The sequence below is a fragment of the Rhinopithecus roxellana genome, chromosome 8 (assembly GCF_007565055.1).
Source record: "Rhinopithecus roxellana isolate Shanxi Qingling chromosome 8, ASM756505v1, whole genome shotgun sequence".
NCBI classification, from domain to species: Eukaryota; Metazoa; Chordata; class Mammalia; order Primates; family Cercopithecidae; genus Rhinopithecus; species Rhinopithecus roxellana.
In genome coordinates this window covers 132,197,406-132,209,116 of record NC_044556.1, presented here as the reverse complement: position 1 = coordinate 132,209,116, position 11,711 = coordinate 132,197,406, and the positions used below count along the sequence as shown (strand labels likewise).

Here is an 11,711-nt window from a genome sequence, read left to right as displayed (position 1 = left end):
TCTGTTATGGCAGTCCAAGGACACTAAGACAGATAGGGATAGAAAGATGTCTGTAGGGAGAGAAGTCCCACAGTAAAGGTTAAAAAGAAAAGTACCCATTCTAGTAAAACACATGTGGAGGCATCTTAGCCAGGGTCACCCTTTTTAAGCACAGGTCAGATTATATCACTCCTTAGTATAGAAACCTTCCAAGATTCCTTGGACCTTACAGGACAAAGTTGAAACTTTTTGCATGGCTTAGCCCTCCCAGCTCTACTACAGCCTACATTTGAGGGCTCTGCTTCAGCCATCATCATCTTGCCCTGGTTGTGGCATGTCACCTCGGAGTAGAAGCTGGCCTCAAAGGACTCAAGAAGTGACCCTGGGTCAAAGTAAGAATCAACCAATCAGCATTTCCAACAGAAGGTCCCTCTAAGGTGGCTTCAGCTTCTCTGCCTCAGAAGTTGGACACAGCCAGTGATAGTAATCTACTCATGGGGCTCTCCCTTCTGTCTTCTCATTGGTCTCACATTGATCCTGTCACTTTGCTCACCATATTCCCCCTGACTGAAACACTTCTGCTGATCTTTCAAGGCCACCCGACTTCCTCTGTGAAACATACACTGATGCCCATTTCCTCTATTGCTATTCCACTGTTTTTAAGATGCGCATCTGCTCACATCCTATTTTCTGTAGCAAACGTTGTTGGTGTTCTGCCCAGATCCTCTTGGATTCTTTGTACCATTCCTGTGCACCTCTCCTCATATGAATGTGGGCTTCTGCTTCTAACTGTCTGCCCTTGCTATTCTCTTCAAAAGACTGCTCTCGGGCTACCCAGGGCTGAAATATAATGTCCCCGGGCATCCTTGGCCCAGGACTAGTGCAGAAGTATGAAAGTCCAGTTCCCTGCCCCAAACCAGGACAGACTCTGAGATGCAACTTCCACCCCAGAGTTCCCCCTGTGGAATAAAGCTGCAGCTGCTGTCTGTGGGACTGTGCTTGGCTTCCTCCCCTTCCCTAGCCTGCTTTCCTTATTCCCTTATTGGGTTCTGCTGGGAGCCCTTCCTAATTAGTGAGTTGCACATGAATGTTGGTCTCAGGGTCTATCTCTGGGAAACTTGACCTAAGACACCATTTCTAAAATTGGAGTTCATCTTCTTATCAATAGCATATTAAATTTGGTAAATAAGATAATAGGATTCTTAACTGAGTTCTCTTTTTACTATATACCAACTGCAAACAGAATTTTTCACATGAAGATAGTTTACTGCAAATGCATGGGTCTCTCTCATTTGGCTCTGAGATCTTAAGGCTGTGCTTAGCATTCCTTTATCCTTTTATCTTGATTTTCAAGAATTTATCTGTAAATGTGTGTTTAATGAACACATTAAACACAGCAGAAAGAAGGAACGTGACTTTTCTCCCCCATACTGAAACAGAGGCTGTACCATACAGTTTCTTTCTATCTTAAGATATAATTATTTTAGGCCAGGTGCGGTGGATCACACCTGTAATCCCAGCACTTTGGGAGTCCGAGGCAGGTGGATCATGAAGTCAGGAGTTCGAGACCAGCCTGGCCAACATGGTGAAACCCTGTCTCTACTAAAGATACAAAAAATTAGCTGGGTGTGGTGGCGTGTGCCTGTAATCCCAGCTACTTGGGAGGCTAAAGTAGGAGAATCACTTGAACCTGGGAGGCGGAGGTTGCAGTGAGCCAAGATCATGCCATTGTACTCCAGCCTGGGCAATAGGACGAGACTCTGTCTCAAAAAAAAAAAAAAAAAAAATTGCTGTATGAACTGACCTAGCCATGTGAAAGGAGCAAAGAGCAAAAGCTAATCCAAAGTGAAACTCTGTTGTGTGTGCATGCATTTTAGAGTTGAATAGAAAAAGTACTCCATCAATAATATAAATAAATAATGTTTCAATCTGTGAGACTGTTATCACATCACTGAAAATAACTCATAGGATTTTCATCCAATTTGAAGAATAAGTTTGGAGACAGGCAGCCTTTTCCCAGAGCAACTGAAACTAAGGGCCAGCAAGAGACCGATGTGTCCACCAGCCAGGAAGATGTGCCTTGGACAGTGGTTTAACATATGAGCCTGCATAGACGGAGAAGGGACAGATGATCTGGATTGCAAGTATTTGTGTTCAAACTGCTCTTCACTTCAGCAGTTTTTATATGGTGTCCTCTCTATAGCATAAGAACATCAGAGATCTATCCACTTAACAGTGGTTAGTTTCCCGAGAAATGCTGGGGAGATCCATCTGCTTATGGATAAAAACTAAAATAACTATCATTTACTGAGCACTTACTATGTGCCAAGCACTGTGCTCAGCACTTCATACTCATGATTTCATTTACACTTCACAATCCCACTATGAGGCAGGTACTACTATTATCCTCATTATACAAATAAGAAAACTGAAGCTTAGAGGGTTTGAGTTTCCCAAAGTTAGCAGGCAAAGGGGCAGTATTTAAAATCTAGGACTGCTTGACTCCATAGTTCCTCCCTAACCTGAAAGAACCTATCTATGCTGTTGAGTAGTTTTTATTTTTTAAAATGAGAGAAAGAGAGGATGGGAGGAAGAGAGAAAATCAAATTATTTGAAGGTACCTTGCATTTTTGTCTTGTTACAGACCATGTACAATCCAAGCCCGCCATACAAGTCATTACCCTACATAAGAGTCCATGCCTGCTTGTCCAGAGTTTGGGAAAAGCCAGAGCACAGCCTAGAATAAATGCAATAATGTATCACATGTATTCTTTTCCCTCTTATTTACATTTCTTCTGACAGAGCCCTGTGCTGCTTGTAGGACAAAGATGAGCTCCAATGCTTAAGTCTCATTATGTGTAACTTAGTAAAAATGTGAAGTTAGAAGCAAAAAACCACATTATAAGTGCATAATGACTGCAACTCTTTAAAGACATGAATATTTGCTGGAAGGAGGAAGAGAAGGAAATAAGCAAAAATGAAAATGGTCCTATTAGAAAAATGGCATTATGAGTGATTTTTGCTGCAATTTTTCAAACTTTCTGTGATCCTGCATGATTAGTCCATTCACTGAGTTGGTTGTGTAGTGATTGCCTACTGTGTGTAATGCTCTGTATTCGGCAGTAGGGAAGCATCAGAGAACAATGCAATCCCTGCCTACCGGAAGCTCATCGTCTAGTAGAGCTCATCATCTAGCAATTCAATAATAAGATCCATTAAAGTGTGACGAGTGCTATTGAAAAGGAAGTTCATTGTGCCATAGGAGCACATACCATGGATAATTAGCCTACTGAAGGAAGGGGGAGAAGTCTTCCTGCATGAAGTGCAAGAAAAATGTTACCTGAAAGCCAGCTAGGGTGTGGGGAAGGTGAGGATCATCCTAAATTAAAGCAGCAGCACATTGGTATGAAAGCCTAAAGGCAAGAACTGATGAGTTGCAAAGACTGAAGAAAGCACAGAGCACATTGTTAGGAAATGACAGGGGCAAGACTAGAGAGGCACAGAGAGCTGAAGCTGTTAGAGGCCAGGTGAGCGAAGGTGCTGAGCGGAGCTCTATCCCAAGGCAATGGGGAGCTGCAGAAGGGCTCTAAGGGCAGAGTGATATGATCATTCTTGGATGAATGACCTAATCATTTTTTTATTGTAAAAGGGCATCAGCCCTTTGAGAAGAACAGAGAAGTTTTGATGTAGCTATCTTAGGAGAAAGGAGAAAGACCTAGTTTGTGAACCAATGGTGGATTGGCCCATGTTTTCCAAACTCAACTGGTTGCTGAAGGTCATCATCTAGCAATTCAACAATAAAGTCCATTAAAGTGTGACAAATACTATTGAAACGGACACTGAAGGTCCAATTGAGTTTGGAAAACATGTTTAATTAAAGGTTCAACCGAACCATCTGTTAGACAAGCTTGTCTAATCCATGGCCCACAGGCCACATGTCACCCAAGATGGCTTTGAATGCAGCCCAACACAAATTTGTAAACTTGCTTAAAACATTATGAGATTTTTTTGCAATTATTTTTTAGCTTATCAGTTATCATTAGTGTTAGTATATTTTGTGTGTGGCCCAAGACAGTTCTTCTTCCAATGTGGTCTAGGGAAATGAAAAGATTGGACAGCCCTGTGCTAGAATCCCAGTAAAGAACCAAATATATCAACCACTGCTTCCAAGAAGCTGGAGTTTGGAAATGTCTGAGTGAAAAGGGATCAATGTGGGGTCACTCTGATCAGAGCAATTGCTGGTTCTGAGGTGCTTTCAGATCTCTGTCCCACCTGAATCCACATCACCATCTCTTTTTTTTGTTTGTTTGTTTCTTTAAGTGAGAGAGATAGTGAGCTGAGCACAGTGGCTCATGCCTGCAATCCCAGCACTTTGGGAGGCCAAGGCGGGAAAATCGCTTGAGCCCAGGAGTTTGAGACCAGCCTGGGCGACATAATGAGCCCTCTTCTCTACCAAAAAAAAAAAAAAAAAAAAAAAGCCAGGCATGGTGGTGCATGCCTGTAGTCCCAATTACTCAAGTGGCTGAAGTAGAAGGATCACTTGAGCCCAAAAGGTCTAGGCTGCAGTGAGCCATGATTGCACCATGGCACTCCAGCTCGGGAGACAGAGCCAGACTTCATCTCAAAAGAGACAGGGGCAGAGGGAAGGAGGGAGGGAGACAGGGAGAGGGAGAGACTGCCAAGGAGACTTAAAATCTGAGCCTATGAAAGACTTGAGAGAATTATCTCCTGGTTCCAGGCAGTAGGACATTGTGACTGCAGTTTTTTACCACCAGAGGACATTGCTGCTCTCAGTCTTGCCTTTCCAAAAGCCAATGACAAGAAAAGAGTTTTAGGGAACTGGCAATAAAGCATAGGTCCCTGCTCTCTAATTTACTTAGATGATACCACAGAGGCCTATAGTAGGATGAGGATGAGAGACTGTGAAAGGAGAAAATGTAGAGGAATAAATATGTCACTATCTTTTCCAAACTCACAATGGCAGACAAAGTTCTAACAGACAAGAATTTATTAGCCTGCAAAACGTGACAGAGTATCTGAAATTGGCATTGTGCGGTATCTTAGTCAGTTTGCGCAGCTCTAACAAATGCACCATAGACTAGGTGGCTTATAAACAGCAGAAACTTATTTCCTACAGTTCTGAAGGCTGAAAAGTCTGAGATCAGGGTGCCAGCATGGTCATGGTCAGGTTCTGGCAAGGGTTCTCTTCCAGGTTGCACACTTTCCATCTTTTCATTGTATCCTCTCCTGTTGGAAGGAGAGTAAGAGAGTCTCTGGGGTCTCTTTTATAAGGTGCTAATCCCATTCATGAGGGCTCTACCCTCATGACCTAGTCACTTCCCAAAGACCCCTCCTCCTAATACCTAATATTGGGAATTAGGATTTCAACATATGAATTTTGGGGGACATGAACATTCAGTCCATTGCATCAAGATGTGAGTCATCTATGTTATTCTCCATAGTACCCACATCATCTAGCACAGTGCTTAGTACAGAGAAGATGCTCAAAATAATTGTATAATGAGTGACTGAATGGTGTCCCTAGATGGGGGACAGATCTGCTCATCTCAGGGCACCTGCCTCCTTCTGCCCTATGCCCTATGCCTTACACTCACGGAAGGCTGCTTTTTTCCCCTCTAAATATCCATGGGGATTTGCATGTTGAAAAAAAAATCAGATTCTTGGCTGGAATAGAATTTCTTAGCCTGGTGACATTAAAACCAATAAGAGAAGAATGTTGAGCCAAGGCAGAAGACAGTGGATTCAGTGTACAGACTGTGGGTCCAGTCAGACTGGCAGGAAACCTGAGAACTTCAAAGTTCCAGGTCTGTCTGAAATGCCTGTTGCTATGGACTGAATTGTGTCCCACCACCAAATTCAGATGTAGGAGCTCTAACTCCAGTGCTCATTGTGATGGTGTGGGAGGTAATTAAGTTCAGATGAGGTCACAAGGGTAGGTCTTCATGATGGGCTGGGATTCGTGCACTGGTAAGAAAAGGAAGAGACACCAGAGCTCATGCACTCTCTCCTCTCCACCCCAACCTCTCTCTCTCCATCATGGGAGGACACAGCAAGAAGGCAGCCATATGCAAGCAAGAAAGAGAGACCTCATCAGAACCTGATCATGCTGGGACCCCAGTCTTGTACTTTCAGCCTCCAGAACTATGGGGAAAACATTTCTATTAAGCCATCCAGTATGTGATATTTTATTATGACAGCCAGAGCTGACTAATATACCCATAAATCAGCTGTTGAGGAGTTTGCCCAAGGGTCATTCTCACTTGTCCAAACTCGTTTTGGTGGTGAGCTGCTAATGTCATTCTGGTGGTGTGATGCCTGCTACCAGAAAGCTGCCATTAGAAATTCTCCCTCCATGAAAGTACAGCCCTTTCCAGCTGAATGAGCCTTGACAAACAAATTAGATGATTCATCCTATGCCTGAAGGCTGTTTGGCTTTGTTGGAATCCTTGGCATACCACTACTGAAGGATTTTTTAAAATATTATTTTGTTTTAAATAGAATCTATGTCAAGCATTAATTGTTATCTATGCATTGATGCTGGAAAAATTGATCATCTTCTCTGTCTGTAATGAATTTTTTAAAATTAACTTTATTTTTTATTTTAAACTAATGTTGAGCACTAAAATGGTAAGCCTTCCTCTGATCATCTAAAATAGGAAAAAGAAAGTAAATGAATAACAGCCACATACTAAGTTTTTGAATTGCAAGTGAGCCAATAAATACTTAGATTTTGTAAGCATTATTGTACCCTAAGAATCGTAGATAATGCGTGGGATCTCCAGTAGATAACATGCTCTGCTGCTTTTGAGGATAATACATGGGAAGAAGTTTGCACATTTATGGTTTAAATGTGCCCCCCGCAAAAACCATGCATTGGTAACTTAATCTCCATTGCAACTGTGTTGAGAGGTGAGGTCTAGTGAGAGGTGATTAGGCCATGAGGGCTCCACCCTCATGAATTGATTAATACAAACCCACAAGATTGGGTTCATTCTAAAAGAGTGAGTTTGGTCCCTGGTCCCCAGCCCCCTGTGCCCTTCCACTATGAGATGACTTAGCAAGAAGGCCCTTGCTAAATGCCAGCCTTTCCATCTTGGACTTCCTAGCCTCCAGAACCATAAGCCAATACATTTCTAATCTTTATATATTACTCAGTCTCAGGTATTCTTTTATGAAAGCACAAGACAGACTAAGGCAGGAAGGTTTGCATATGTCAACTTGATTAACCTGGAAGTATATTTCCCAGAGTCCCCCTCCCTATATGGTTCTGGATTAGAGTTGTCAAAAAAGAAATGTGCATGAGATTTGAAAGACTAAAGCAGGATGATTACCTCTGAAAGTCATTGTGATTAGACATGATGACAGATGCAGAGGTGCTGGCAGGTTCCAGTTTGTCCTTGCTGCCATCTGCTCTACATTCTACCTATGTTCCAACTGTTGACCCCACTGATCAACAGTGGTCTGAGGGTCCAGGCCTATCACCGTATGTTGGCAGTGGCGGCAGTTTCTCATGGGCTTCCCATGAGCTTGCCATCGCAGTTTCACTTCTGCAGTGGGACATGCATGACTGTTACTTACTCTTGCTCTGATCTTTCAACTCTCCAGTGGCACCTTCACTTTCTCTGCTTCTTCCATAATTATGTAAGGTCTAAATTTCATAATAGTCCCTTGTTTCATAACTGACAGTGGTTCTTCTTTCCTGTTGGAATCCCAAGATACCCCGTGGGAGGGAATTATTATTAATTACTGGAGGATTCCTGCTTGGAGAAGCATTACAGTTTGGACTCAGAGATACTGGGTATCCACCTCAGTTCTCCCACCAGCTATCTAACCTCTCAAGCCCTATTTATTTTATTTTATTTTATTTTTGAAACAGGATTTGGAGTGCAGTGATGTGATCTCGGCTCACTGCAGCCTCCACCTCCTGGGCTCAAGTGATCCTCCCACATCAGGCCTTCTGAGTAGCTGGGACTACAGGTATATGCCACCACCCCTAGCTAGGTTTTGTAATTTTTGTAGAGATGGGGGTTTCACCATGTTGGACAGGCTGGTCTTGGAACTCCTGGGCTCAAGCAATCTACCCACCTTGGCTTCTCAAAGTGCTAAGATTACAGGTGTGAGCTACCACACCTGGCCCCCATTTTCTTTTCTTATAACCAATAACATATAACATATATATACACACACACACACACACACGTATATATATATATATATAATAACATATAAAATATATTAACATATAACAAATAGCCAATAACATGAGCTACCTTATATTAGAGAGTCTTTGTGAGGTTTAGATGACATGTTGCATGTAAAGCACTTAGTCTAGCAAATAGTAAATGCTCAGTAAATGTCAATTTTTTTTTTCACTGACAATTCTTGCTCCAGAATTGTTAGTTATTATTGAAGGAGCTTAATGCCTGAAGGGGAACCAGGTACTAGAGCCTAAAATATATGAAGAAAAGCAAACCGTTAAGCATAGGTGTTTTAAGGTTTGGGGAGAGCTGAGGTTGGCAAGACAAGCAGGAATCAGCAATGGGTGGAGCACAACAGGGAGGCAAGATGGAAGGAATGGTGCAGCTCAGGAGAGAAGCTGTAAATGTCAAGTACCCAAGCACCAGGGGAACAAAGACATAAAACTGCAGGTTCAGAATGGGCATCACTCACTCTCTGCCACGGGTCCCTCCTGCTAAGTCAAGCCAGGTCTCCCTGGATCACTGGCTGCTATGTAGGATTTAGCATAGGGGGATTTCTGGATCACTCTCCTGGTTCACAGCACTTACTCTGCTTCAGTATTGAAGATGTTTTTGGTGGCACTAAAAGAAATGTAGAATGGCCAGCACCCACTTGGTCCCCTCTCAGAGTGTCACAGCAGCCATAATGGGGGAAGGAGGAGTTATGTCATACAGAACCTCACACTTCAACCCTAGTAAAAAGAGCAGAGATTCAGGGTGAATGTGCATGTGTGTGTGTGTGTGGGGGGGGGGGGTGAGGGGGACAGGTATAATGAATGATAATAGCTAGGTAGACACCCTGTTCATAACCTCTACCTCTTCAAAGAGATCCAAGAAACTATGTTTGAGTTGGAATCATGCCTATGTTGGAGAATAAAAAAGCCCACACTTCCTTCTTCCTGAACTAACTGCATTAGGATCATGTGCCACTAAGGCATCACCCATGGGCAACAAAAAGGCTTTAAACAAATGGAAAAAAATCTGGATATCACATGGGATGAGAAAACATGATTAGAGAGAAGTGTAGATGTGTGACTTTACAGAAGGCTCTGGACGTACCTAATAGCTATCTTTGGCTGTCTGAAAGCCTCCATGGGAAGAAAGGTTGGAGATCAATGAATGAAAATTAAGAGAAGGTAGGTTTGTCTCAGCGTATCTCTGTCATTGAGGATTTCCAAGCAGAAGCCAGAAGAAGAAGAAGAGGAAGGGAGTGATAAGGAGGAGAAAAGGAAGAAGAAGAAAGAGGAGGAGAAAGAGGAAGAAGAAAGAGGAAGAGGAGGAGGTCAGCATTCATTGAGAACTTCCTATGAACCAGGCATTGTTTTAAATAAGCTACATATATTATCTTATTAAAATCTTACAGTATCACAACCCAGCTTTAGGGGAAGCCCAGGCCAGCCCAGTTACGCCCACTGTGGGTTGTGTCCTACCTTTCACTTGCTGTTGGGAGGACTGGTGTGCTCTTGCAGCCCCTTTATTCTACTCACCTATGCAGGTTTTTAAAACTTCAGCTCTAAAAATGGGCAGAATTTTCCTTGATCATATTGGCAGTACCCATCTGTCTTCTTGTGCAAACTGTAATATAATCCTGACCAATGGCTCAGAACTCAACTCATCTCTACTAGGTGCACAGGCACCACTAGCAGGGCATTTCTTTGTCACAAAGTAGTTAACCTATAGTATGGTGAAGTTCAAGATCAGATCATGCTTACTGGCTGCCACATGGTTCAAGATGTGAGCTACAAAAACTGCAACAGCCAACTGGGATGGATCTGTGAGTTTGCCACTGAAGACAGCCAGCATTATAAGGAAGCCTGTGTGATCCTGAAATGTGCTCTAGTTTGAGAGAATGAGGGCTTTGAGGAGCATGTACCATTCAATAACTCTTGGAAGAAAATGACCTCAATCCATCTTTTCCCAGGTTTCCTTCACTAAAAACAAAAATCTGCTTACACACACTGCCAGCTTAGCATCAGAGTCAGGTTCATAAACTGTGGAACGAGAGGTTGTGAGAATCTAAGATGGAACCTTTCTTTCTTTTTAAAAAGTTTTTTTTTATTTTCCATATAATGGCAGAATGTGGAAAAAATATTATGTAGATGCCATTAATTTTTTCCTATGTTTACATCTTAAGGCAGAAGAGTCTGTCTGCAACTATGTGATGGGCTGTGTAAAGAAAAAAATCTGGGCTATTAAAGTAGAAAAGTATGTTTTACATAAAATTTGAAAGGAAATATGTCAAAAGCATGGGTTTTTAACTTGAGCTTTATTTTAAACTACTTTTTTAAAAACCCAATTATTTTACCTGACTTGCTAGCTTCAGAGAAGAGATCCAAATCTGGGCCCAGCACTAAGGACTCAGTTTTAGCGTGACCTGTGCTGGCCATGTGCCATATTCTTGTTGGAGACGAACCATAGCATTTTCCTTGCCAGTCTTGACCCGGAGGTGTCACCATTCCAGTTATTTATCACCATATAATTGGTGTTGATTGGAAACTTTTTCTGAAATGGGGCAGAATTGCTTGGTTATCTTTTTCTTTGTAACAAGCATAGTAATATAAATAAAGTAATAGTTGGGAAAAAATCTTACAATATCCCTATAAAGTATTGAGGCACAGAGAAGTTAAATAAACTGTCCATATTTACAGAATTTGGGATGATGGAGCTGAGACTTAAACCCAGGAAAGTCTGTTTCCAGATCCTATGCTCCAAACTACTGCATTCTTTTATTTATAATGCAAGGAGATTCCTGTATCCAGCAGGAGTTCAGGTGTTATTATTTCTGAGCTTTCCTGCAACTCAGACCACTCAAGCTCTTTCCAGGGCTAAGATGGTTGGTGTCCAGTACCATTCAACAGTTATGGAACACTGACCATTCACCAGGTTCTGGGCTGGGCACTCGGGGCATTCAGATGAATAAGACAAGACAATCCTGTAATAGACAAAGGTGCAGGGAACTTCCGTGGTCCACAAAGACAGAATCACAGTCTTTCCTCTGAGAGTTGGCAAGCTTGTAAAGAAGGCAGTATTTGCTTTTGAAACACCCTACTCTCACCTTAGCTCCTTTTGTCACCACACTCTCCTTTCTAGTGTCAACCAGCAAACCCACAAACATCTCACTGTTGAGTGAGGGTTCCTGACCGTGTGTGGCACTAAGAAGGCTGAGCAGCAGAGTGAGCGTGTGTATAACGAGGCAAACTTGTTTTCAAGGTTCAGCTCAGCCACTGCTGGTTAGAATAAATCCTGTGTTTAAGGCAAAGCAGCCAGAGATATTAGCCCCCCTCCCATACCTGCCAGTTATGACTCATTCTCCCCGCTTCACCTAAAGCTATCAGATCTGGACAGGAAAATAAAGAGGTATTGTGTAATCTGTGTAATCATTTTGAATTCTGTAAACATGGGCAGTACATTTAACTTCTCTGTGCCTCAGTACTTTACGGGACTGTTGTAAGATCTTTTTTTCCCTACTATTAC

The 11,711-nt window shown here is 42.4% G+C and overlaps 1 pseudogene; it reads left to right on the top strand.

Annotated features, from left to right (window-relative positions):
• The first annotated feature begins 9,756 nt into the window (after positions 1-9,756).
• LOC115899011 lies at positions 9,757-10,172 on the top strand (annotated as a pseudogene).
• The last annotated feature ends 1,539 nt before the right edge of the window (positions 10,173-11,711 follow it).